The sequence below is a fragment of the Hibiscus syriacus genome, unplaced genomic scaffold, assembly GCF_006381635.1.
Source record: "Hibiscus syriacus cultivar Baekdansim isolate YM2019G1 unplaced genomic scaffold, ASM638163v2 tig00111129_pilon, whole genome shotgun sequence".
NCBI classification, from domain to species: domain Eukaryota; kingdom Viridiplantae; phylum Streptophyta; class Magnoliopsida; order Malvales; family Malvaceae; genus Hibiscus; species Hibiscus syriacus.
The window spans coordinates 322,939-335,376 of NW_024062990.1; the positions used below are offsets into that span (position 1 = coordinate 322,939).

The 12,438-nt window shown below is 32.0% G+C and overlaps 1 pseudogene; it reads right to left on the reverse strand.

The window, feature by feature from the left end:
• Positions 1-4,784: 4,784 nt before the first annotated feature.
• LOC120154434 lies at positions 4,785-11,287 on the reverse strand (annotated as a pseudogene).
• Between the last annotated feature and the right edge of the window lie 1,151 nt (positions 11,288-12,438).

Genomic DNA, 12,438 nt, shown 5'->3' on the forward strand with positions numbered 1-12,438 from the left:
TCAGGCACTCGCTCCAACTTACTACTCTTTATTAATCAATTGGCCCACGTTTCATTTTTTATCTGCTATCTAAAATAAATTGGTCAAATCCCTTTATTAGTCCTTAGGACAAGTCAAAATTTATTTTGAGATCTATAGTCTTTTTTACAGTGACATGGAACCTGTCATGCCAAGATGACGAGTTTCAATAAAAAATATTTTTATTCTAACTTTTTATCTTGATGTGATAAATTTTAATAAAATAATATATTTTATTCAAACTCGTCATCTTGACGTGACGAGTTCGAATAAAAAAATATTTTTATTAGAACTCATCACTTTGAGGTGATGAATTCTAATAACACTGTAAAAATTATTATAGATCCCACAAAAATTTTTACTTGCCCGAAAATAGTCCTAATTTGATATATTTATTATACTTAAATTTTTAATTTTTAATTTTTAATTTTGACTTAAATAATAATCATTAAATTTATGAAGTTCTGATATCAGGTGTATAACTTGTAGATTGAATTCTTCGTTTTCAATTTAATAATTTTAAATTTTTGTGATTTAATCATGTATTATTCTTATTAAGATTAAAATTTTAAAATTCAAAAACTATATACACCAATAACTAAAATAAAATCACTAATACATTTAGTATTTGTGATTTTATATCACTTAATATGTCCGATTTCCATATTGTCTGTAATTTAATATTAAAAGGTTGAGAGTTATCTTTAAATAAATATTATTTTGTATTTATTTCATAGTAACGGAAAAACAAAATAAATATTATATTTTACATTCTTTTAATTGTTTTATACAAATAGTAACATATTTTTGTATTCATGTCACTTTTAACTATTCTTTTGTCATCTTTAAGCATTAATTACTTCATTTTGTGTATTTTAATCTAATTTATCTTAGGGTTAGTTTGTTTTCATGTAATTGATTTTTCAAAAAATATTTTATTCATTTTCCAGTATAATTCATTTTATTGGTCAACTTAATTTCCTTTGCATTTTCTGAAAAAATGACTTATGGTTAGGGATGGGCATAGAACTCAAACCCGACCTGATCGGATCAGATTTTTTTTTTAAAAATCGAGTTCGGATAGGGTCGTGTTTTATATTAAAATATTCAGAGTCAGATCGGAGTCGAATTTAGAATTAAAATAATCCTACCCGACCCGATCTAAATAGTTAATAGATAATTATTTTTTTACTTTTTTACTTTCCCGGTAATGTGTAGCGTTTTCTATTAATTCAAAGCTTAAAAGAAAAAAATGAAGGAAATATCAAAACAAAACTAAGTTAATCAACAACTTTCATGGTTTCCGAGGGAGGTGAATACAATTGCCAAGCATGATATTAGGGCGTGACTTTCAACAATTATTTTAGCTATTTTGTTAACTCCTTTTAATGCTTTCTCAACGATTATTTTAGCTATTTTGTTAACTCCTTTTAATGCTTTTTTTCACGTTTTTTCCCTCCTTATTTATTTTTGTCAAAATGCAGGACCAAGCGTGATGTTAGGGTGTGACTTCCAACTATTATTTTAAGTATTTTTTTATATTTTAAATTAAAAAATTTATAGGTTTTAATAAATAAAAAATTAAATCGGGTCGGGTCGGGTTACAGGTGGAGTATCCTTTTTTCTCGGGTCGGGTCGAGTGGTCCAAAAACCCGACCTGACCCGACCATGCCCATCCCTACTTACGGTCTGGATTTTTGTAAGTCATTTTACGAATTTTTCACTTCAAAACATAAACACTCAAAACATTATTATTTTTTATATTTAATATTAATATATTATTTTGGTATCATTTTAATAAAATATTAATTATTAAATTATATTTATTGATAATTTTTATAATATAATATAATATAATATTTTTATTTTAATAATATATAATAAATTATTAATAAAACTAATATTATTTATTAGTTTCATAAGAAATATTATTGAATTGTTAAATATTTAAAATATATTCCTTAAAATATAATATAATATTCTTATTTTAATAAGTAATTAATATACTTAATAATATGTTATTTTTATTTTAATGAATATTTAATTTTTTTATTTTAATAAAATATAATAATATTAAAATTTTTATTTAAAATTGTAGATATGATGTTTTGATAATAATATTGACATAAATAATATTAGATAAATTATTCTAATTTTTGAAAAATATTATTATTATTATTTTGTTAATAAATAATATTATTGATTGCATTTGATGTTTATAATAAAGAATATTTAAAAAGTTTATCAACCAATGAAAAATGAATTACACAACATCATCCAAATACTTAAAATGATTTCCTATAAATATTTTCTAGGAAATGCGATTCATTTTACGGAATTTGTGTTTTCGTGAAACAAACGGACCTTTATATTTTATATAATTTATGGGGAAATTCTATATCGCACGACGCATATTACAACGTACCACTAAAGCGACGTACCAAAACGTACCACCAGCTAAATTATCCTTATTAAGTAAATATTAAAAAGGATAAAAAAATTACAATTTGTTTACCTAAATTATCATTTTTGTTTAATTTTAGTATTTAAACTTTAATTTTTTTTAAATCATGGACAATAATGCTTACGTGGCATGAAATGTCATTTTTTATTTTTTAATTATCACATCCTTTTTTATTTTTCATTATTTTTTAATTAATTTTATTAACCAATTAGGTGATGACATGTGTCACCACCTATGAGATAAAAGGGAAAAAATCATTTTTGCTCCTAGTATGAATTGATCTTGAATATCTTACAGAAAAACAAATCACTTAACCATTGAAATAAATTAGTTATTTGAGTAAATTTAACCATATTTTGTATTTAACTTATATAACAATATCACAAAAACTTATTTACTCAACTATAGTGTAAATTTTTTTATTATACCGAATTTAGTACTTACTTATATCATTATTAAATTAGAAGTTAAAATTTTACTTTATTTAGAAATAAAATTATCTGAAATAATTATAAAAGATATATTTATAATATTATAAAAATATTTATTTATTTTTTAAAATTTAATTAATTATTTGTTTGAAATAATATTTTTTTAAATTATTTATTTAAATTTAAATAATTTAAGTTTAGAATAAATTAGGTTTACTATCTAATTATTACTTCGGTTCCGTACAATATTATTTAAGATAATTTAAAACTAATATGATTTTATAAAATAATAAATATTTAAAATATTTTCATAATATTATAAATGAATTTTTAGAATAATTTATTATAAATTTTATAAATACATAAAAGTAATTATTTTTTTATTTTTTTATTTCCAAATAAAATGAAAAAAAAATTTAGAATAATTTAATATAAATTTTATAAATACATAAAAGTAATTATTTAATTATTTTCAAATAAAATGAAAAATTATTCTTTAATTTAATAATGATACAAGTAATTATTAAGTTTGATATAATAAAACAGATTTGCATTATAGTTGATTGACTAAACTTTTGATCATTAATTTAAAGTGTCAAATATTTAAATTTTATAATTAATGGAAAATATTAATTTTGTGGTGATATTATTATATAAGTTAAATACAAAATATGATAAAATTAATATAAATGACTATCATAATTCAATGGTTGAGTCCTTTGCATTTCATGTAAAAGGCCTAAGTTTAATTTATACTAAGAGCAAGAAAAGTCTCTCTTGTTTTATCCTCATAATTGGTGACACGTGTTACTATTTAATTGGTTGAATAAAATAAAATTAAAATACTTATAGAGATAGAAAAATGATGTGGGAATTGAAAAAATAAAAAAAATTGACATGTCATGCAACCACATTATCATTAATGGTTTTGAAAAATAGTTCAAGTACGAAAATGAAATAAAAAATAGTAGAAATACTAAATGTATAATTTATCCTATTAAAATAAAGGATAATTTAGCTAGTGATACGTTTTGGTACGTCGCTTTAGTCGTATGTTACAGTGCGCTGTGTGTGATGTAGACTCATCCATAATTTACGGTACAAATTTGATTTTATTTAAGAATTGAATTCTTACATGTACAATATAATAATTTTAATTAATATTATATTTATAGAGTGTACAATATATTAATGTTAATTAATATTATATTTATAGATTTTGATGTCTCGAACCATGTTCTAATGCAAAGATCCACGTCATTTTAATTAGCCATAACCACCATCATAAACAACTAATTTTGTACTTCTAAGGCTTAGCACTTTTATCATAGTATATCGACTTAATTTACTTTTATCAAAGTAATCGATTAATTTTCTTTTATCATAGTATATCAACTTAATAAAAAATTAACCAAACTATACTAAAATTGATTTTTGATATTTAAAAATGAACATCTAATGTTTCTCGTTGTAGTTTTAACTATCTATCATTAAAAAAAACTGTTAAATGATACGTATCGTACTTATATTTCTTAATTTTTAAATAAAATATTATTCAAAAATATATTTTAAAAAATATTGAACATGACACATGTAATTTAATTCTAACATCTTTTTTAGTAGTAAGTACTTATAACCAAAAAATTGGACACCTATTTTTAATAAAAAAAAATTGACATCAAAAGTCATTTTAAATATATTAAGCCTACTATATCAGCAATTTCAAGCGGGTTACTTGAGTTTTCCTTTCACAGTACACAATGTACGGTAACACCACGAAACTATGGTGCAGATCAGAGATGGCTCTTATCGATGATCCAATGACGGGCGGAAGAATACTGAATTGAGCAGTGCAACAAACCAAGACCACAACAAAAAACTAAAAAGATGATTTAAAACGGGAATATTATCCAAAGGAATGATACGGCAACTAGAAAGAAGCTAACAATAGAACCAGGCACAACTAAAGGCCTCAGAAACACAATTAACATCACTTAATAGATTAATATGGACTTGCATTATATCTCCAACACGACTAGAGGAGGATAAATGCAGCGTGGTGCTGCATACATCTGGGTCGAAACATACAGAGGGAATATGGGCTGTGGTGATAACGGTTTTTCAGTATGCTACAGGTGCATTATCTGGCGCTGCTGCATATCCACCAGACTGATCATAGGTGACCTGAGCTGCTGTTGACTGAGGGTAGGTTGCTGGTGCTGCACCATATGTTGGCACAGCGCCAGCACCATAACTAGAATCCTGCGTCCCTTGAAAACCATAAGCTGCATTGTTCGGGGCTGTTTGTTCAGGATAACCCTGCTGTGAGGGTGGAGGATATTGGCCGTACCCAGCAGCAGTATTCGGTTGTGCAAAAGCAGAAGGCTGGCTGTAACCAGGAACAGGCTGGCCACCTTGTTGTGAATATGCCTGGCCAGTCACTGGTGGAGTCTGATTATACCAGTCACTGGGTGGTACAGAGCCATATGGAGGATAACTTTGTTGCATGGGCCCACTTGCATACGGGTATTGCTGCTGAGGAGGCACATTAGGACCATATGACTGGCCACTTGGACCTTGAAATGGAACTTCTCCAGGTTGATTAGCTGGAGGACCATATGCTTGGGGTTCTTGTGGCTGCTGCATTGCAGATGGTGTCTTAACATACTGCTGCGCGGAGGGCCATACGCAGGTTGAGGACCTGGCGGTGCATATCCTGGCTGAGAATCCATGTCCTCCATAAGGATGATGAACCGGGGTATGATTTTCAAACTTCTCTCCATATCCATGTCCATAGCTATGCTGGGGAGCAGCAGCATGTGAATGGTGGCGGATGTGCATAGTCGGATGGACCATGAGGCTGTCCATAATTATATTTGATTGAGATGGCACTGCCCCCATAGCTGGAGCAGGTGTTGGCCCAGGTCCATGCCCACGAATTGAAGCCAAATATGGGGCTGGGACACTTCCTTGCCTACTATAGTAATCATAACCTCCGCTATGTGGAGGTCCCTGCAAGCTATGAGGCCTCTGCTCCCAGCTAGAACCAAAATTGCTTCTTGGAGCCATTTGATGAGGAGGGTAGCCACCATAAGGAGGTTGATAATGTGAGTTTTGAGATGGATATGGTCTCCTTTGCTGAAAATCATATGACGATGTCTGGGCAGGACGGCTGCGGGAACCCCACTGGGGTGGACCAATGGTTCCCCGAGGTCGATTGCCCTGCTGATTGAATCCACCAGAAAGAGATGACCTGGCATTCTGTTCATTTAACAAAATAATAAGTTAGCTAAGCCAACTTTCATTCACCAATTGAAAACAAAAACAACCGGAGTAGAAAGGAAGCTTCCATATTGTGCTTACTTGGTTCAAAAAGGACTCAAATACAACATCAACAATTACAAAACACAAAAATGAGAAGAGCAAACTGAGAGTAATATATCTGTTGAAATGCATATTCATTAATAATTGTATGGAGGGGAATAAATAATGCAATCAATATTATCACCAAGTTCGCATACTGAAAATCTATCTAAGCAAAACTAATATCACCATTGTGTATTTCCCTCCAAAACAGAGGACCAAAAGAACATCAGCACAATCAATAAATGAACACCAAATGAATATTTAATAATTAAAGACAAGAATGAGGGATTCGAGTGTTAACCAATATTAAAAAAGGGAATTTCTAATTGATCAGGCATCTTAAACTGCAAAAAACATATGCTAAATCTTTCGCATAAGATCATGTCATCCAGAGTGAGCAATGATATAAATGCCAATTCTTTCTCCGATCTTACAGCAATATACTTTTGACAATCGTGCATCGTCTCTACACATCAAAGGACAAGTGCCATATTCTTCAGAAGTTTCAGCATAGAATCAAAAAACATTCTAGAAGGTACTAACTTCACCAGGCGTACTTCTTCCAACAGGTTTCATGCACATAACATGGAAGCCAGTTACATGCAGGCTCACTATATTATTTTCATTTTTTAAGTCTCAAAACAATCTTACCAACTATTAACATCTTGGAAGTCGAGTTTAATGCCAGATACCTCTCTTCAGTGCATGAAGGGGAATAGTGGTTCTCTATTGCTACACCAAAAGAGCAACGCTGACCCATGCAAAAGGCTATCCAAATCTGCAGATTTTAAAGCCATCGAATTCGAATTGGCACCTTCAACATTAAATAAAGCATGGCAACCGGCATCTTGGATTGAATATATTATGGTCCAAATAGCATTCAAGTGATGTTGGCATTGATCATTAACACTCTTAACGTTCAGGATATAAAACTCATACTCCGAAGAACTATGAAATAAACGTTCCTCAAGTTGGATGACAGGGTGTTAGAAGATAATGCAGTTAACTACAATTGATTGTTTGCTTTGGCAAACCCATTGAGGGATATAGATACAATCTAACTTGATATTTCAGGTAGTTGGTCAAAGAAAATCTATACACCAGCGGGGAGATTTTAAGCTCCAGATTACATGGTTGCAACATGGGCTATTAAGATATATTTAAGAAAATTTATAAATTCTTACAATAGTTAAATAGATACATGATAGCATTCTAATTAACCTGCCAGAGTTAACAACAAACCTCACCTCTGGTGTATAGATTGCTAATTCCAATCTCATAAAGAGCATATTTTCATTTGTGCAGAAAAGAAAAGGTTAGTCATTAACATACAATTCTACATGAAATGTTGTTAAACTCAAGTCATCTCACTGGGATATCTGTCATCCTATCAACAGAATCTTGCACGTGAAGATTTTAGAAGTTACCAAGACAACTAAAACTCCAGATTAAAAACCAACTCTACTCTAATCCTGACCTGCTATGTCTACTAGGAAAGCGTACAAGCAAAATCCCAACATACACAAGTGATATTATTTTGCTCATGACATCTTTTTAACAAGCTTCATTCAAATTTCAGATATGTTTTATTCATCAGCACAATGATAAAGTTAAAATCCAACGTTGGAAAACAAACTCAACAAATGAATGGATTGCGTGACCAAGGATCACAAAAGTTTATATCAATGTTCATTGCCGGCAATTATATAACAAACTAAGTAAATGTTTCATCAAAGTGAATATTTCACCTCTAGTAGTAACATATTCAATAAATGATAAAGGAACACACACTGGATACTGTTAAAATACCATTAGAAATTAATTCTAAAGATGCAAGGTCAAAAACAAACCTGATCCATGACATCTTTTATCATTTCTTTGGCAATCTCAATTTGCCTCTTATCACCCGTCACTCTAACTATCCTTTTTTTGATTCATCCCCTTCTGGAAGATGTTGAGGTATCAACTAAACAGATAATAAATTATATAAGTATAAGCAGTAGCAAATTTGCAAGAATCTTAATCGAGACAAAGCAACAAAAATTAACAACCTGAATGCGAGCCCCTGACCTAGTCTGCAGTCCTCTGATAGTTTCCCCCCTCTACCAATGATAAAACCAACCTGAAACAAAAAACAAACCACACCATAGTCATGAACTAAAGCATGCTTGAACAGACCAAGTACATCTGTACCAGAACCTTGAAGGTTTGTATCAGAAAAAGGAATTTGGAATAACCTTCTCATTTGGTACTTGTATCTCAATCTGATCAGCGGCTCCAGCTGCCTGTGTGGTGGCAAGGCCCCTAGCTACAAGGGCGGGGAACCCCCAGCGTCGGCCTAAAACAAATGCAAAAGTTAAACTAATGAAAAGTAAAGGAAATAAAATTTTTAACTGAGGGATGGGCTGAGAACAGGAATAAGTAATAAGAACATGGGGACATGAAGAAAAAGTCTAGAAACAGCATACAACCTCTGCTATGACAGCATTTATAAGTGTCTCAGCTTTTATACTTGCCAAACTCCCTATTATTTCTACAGGCCTTGTTGGGGCATCACGATCAGCATCTGCATCCTTTGTAATTTGAATTTTTGCACCCGAGTTATATTGCAGGTACCTTATAGTATCCCCTGCTTTGCCAATGAGAACACCAACCTGCAGAAAGCATTCACAAAACCAACTCTATAACAACTTGGAAGTTGAGTTTATATTAAAACATGTAAAGCAAGCATGCCAGAATAGTGTTGGCTGTTGCTATAAAGAAAGTAAAGGCATTGCTCATATGAGAAAATGATTAGGATAATTGTAAAAGGAAAAAGGTGACCCAAACCACTGAACAAAAATAACAAGGAAGCACATTTGAGGTAGTCTAGACAAGTAAACATGAGACCCCTGTTTGAAATGGAGTTAATGGAAGACATCCAGGTTAAGAGAGGAAGAGAGAAAAAGTGTAACAAACACTAATGCAAAGAATTTAAAAAGGACCACAGTTTTCAGAGTTACCATGAACATGGGATGGAACATATTACAGCATAAAAATGATTACTTTTACTGTTTGATCATCTAAGGAAAGCAAAGCAAACTTGGTTTGTAGCCAGTTGGGCTAGTCTTTTGGTAGGAAAGGCCACCACAGGAAGAAATGCACATCCAATGAATATATCAGTATACTAATTTCAACAATATCTTCCTCCCTATCTGATACCATCTGGTTTTATGTCTGGAGGCATTAATATGACAAAAGAACAAAGGATGTTCACGCAGCAGGAAAGAGAAGTTGCACCAAGGAAGAGAGCTATGGATTTGATTATGTTGATAGGAAAAAGATTCCAAACCCGCCTTAGTCCCAGATGGGGGCAATCCAGGATGCCAACATATAAAATTCTCAAAATGTTTCCCTCGTCCTGATTGAGCCAGCTAAAAACATTAGCATACCTTAGCATTAGGAACCTCCATTTTGCGAGTAATAGTTGAACCATCATCACCATCCTGCTGAGGCACCTCATCAAAAGGCTGCTTACTCTCCTCTTTAGAAGGTGGTTCCTGACCACCATCTGCCTCAAAACTCTCAACTTTACCCAAGTCACCATCAGTAGTCTCATGATTACCTGTAAATTGTGGCTTACTCTCGTCTTTAATAAGTGGTTCATGACCATTATATGCCTCAAAACTCTCAACTTTACCTAACTCGGCATCACTAGCCTCATGATTATCTATAGATTGTTGCTCAGTTTCCTCAGTTGTTCCTTCAACTGGTATATGTTTTACGGTCGTTTGAGCCCCCTCAGATGGAGCATCGCCAACCTTTGATTGCTTTTTAAACTCATTGTGCAGCAAGGCCTCCTCTTCCTGCTCTGCAGGTTCATCCAACTTCTCAGCTTCGAATCCATTCTCATTAGCTGTCATGTAGGACAAGGATCATATAATAATTGGAATGAGTAAAGCATAAACTATTAGAAGATATAAAATAGTCAAAATCCATTATTTACCCTTTCTTATTTCTTTCCAGAAAAATTCTAAAAGATATTTAAATCCAAAAACAATACAAATTTCATATTTTAAAAATTGAATTTTGAAGTTTAAAATTAGCTTATCCTATTCTCATATGTAATGGGGGTAAGGGGAGTTAGGGTAGTAGGCTGCCCCCAACGCCAGGTTGAAAGCAGCTTCCATGAAAGACCTCCGTTATGAATTTTGAAGTTTCCAGTAGTTATATTACTTTAAAAATATTTGCTCAGTTTTTGGCAGTATTTGAACAATTAAATACTAAGAATGACAAAGAAATGGAGCCTTAATCTTCTAACTACACATTCACCTAGCACATAATTTGATATGAACCCCTGGAAAACCAGGTCCTTAAAGCTAGCTTATTAGAGGGAAGGCTCGAATTACAGCAAAATCCCGAACATTCAGGGCGACATTCAAGCCCATGACTGTTCAATTTAGGAAATAAAGTAAATCTAGTCACTAAAACTCACACTTGAGTTTCCTAGCAAGCTGTTTTATCAAATAGAAAATTTCCACTTGAACCAAAGCGAATATCGGAAATAATAACAAGAAAAACCTATAATTAATGTCCAACGCATAAAACCCATTCCACAAGTTGAACATAAAAAAACCCTAAAAATAAAACCAAAAGTAAAGGTAGAAAAAAATTCCATTACCGAAGCCGTCGGTTTCATCATCGACCAGCTTAGTCCGCTTCGCCTCGAACGAACCAGATGCCGCTACATCATTTTCCTCCACATCAGAACCGAGAGGCATGTCAACAGGTGGGGCTTGGGGCTCGATATCTTCAAGCTTCCGCTTATGATCGGAGGGGAGGGGATCGGGTGCAGCAGCGGCGACGACCTCTTGATCCGCCATTCAGATTCACCGTAAATGAAAGTCAGTCTCGGGTTTGGGGAGGGGAGGATTAGAAAGATAGGTATCAAAAGGGTTGGATGTAGATATCAGTAACGTATACGCAAAAGATTCTCCTTTGTTGTTAAGGACGCTTGTAATTGATTTGCAGATAGACATATACGCCTCCAGTCCAATTTATAGCTGCAAAACTCTCTCTCCCAAATACACAATTTTTTTAATGTACTTTCGACCCAAATTTACAGGTTTGGACTTTGGGTTTCATTTTTGGTGGGGGCGGGGCGGGCAGCCCGTTGGGCTGTAAATCACAAAGGGAACATAATTTGATTAGTAATTAGATATATTTTTGGCTAAAATTAGTATCTAAACTATTATTTTTTATCAATTTTGGTATCTAAATTTTATTTTATTTCAAAATCATTTCTAACTCAGTAGATTCAGAAATATTTTTGAAGATGGACACATATATCTTAATAATAAAAAAAGTTAATGGGTAAAAAATGACGGATCTAAAAATATTTTTGGGGTAAGCTCATATGCATTAATAACACAAAATTTACATATTTACATGTGTCAATCCTCAAGTAGTTGTGAATTCGTCATTATAAAAGTCTTCTATATTTTTTACACCTCGTAGAGAAAACTCATGAACTTGTACACTCCAAGATTACTTTCTTACGTTTCACAGAGTATGGGGAGGCAGAAACCATATTCAAAATTCATAGGTTGCTGCTCATATTGGCTGTAGGAGAAAGATACAAAAATGACTTGATCAGACAAAGTTACGATAGTATTCGCACACAATGAAACATAATTAATGTGGATTCAACAACATGTAATAGCAGTTGATCGATCAAGTTTCCAACCAATTTTCATTATTTGGACCTTGGCATCACGGCAATGATGGTCCTTTATCAAAATAGCGACTATATAATGATAAAGGATTCATTCATAATTGATTAATTATTTACAATGATCGTAATAATATCCGTTATTATTATAATTATAATAAACATAACAATTTCATCTTTAGATGGCAATCATTACCATCCATCTAACACTCGTCAGTTATGCACAGACAATAAAGAAACCCAACAAAGAAATGCAAAAGAAAAAGAAACACAATGGAAATAGTAGTAGAAACGAAACTCAGAGAGCACGATGGATCAAAGAAACTTGATATCAAACTTGCATTATAAGGCAAGGAGAAACTTCCACGATAACCGCTCAAGGAAGAGTCACATACACATATTCAACTTCTATATAAACTAATTTCTTTAAACCTTTTCAATATATGTTT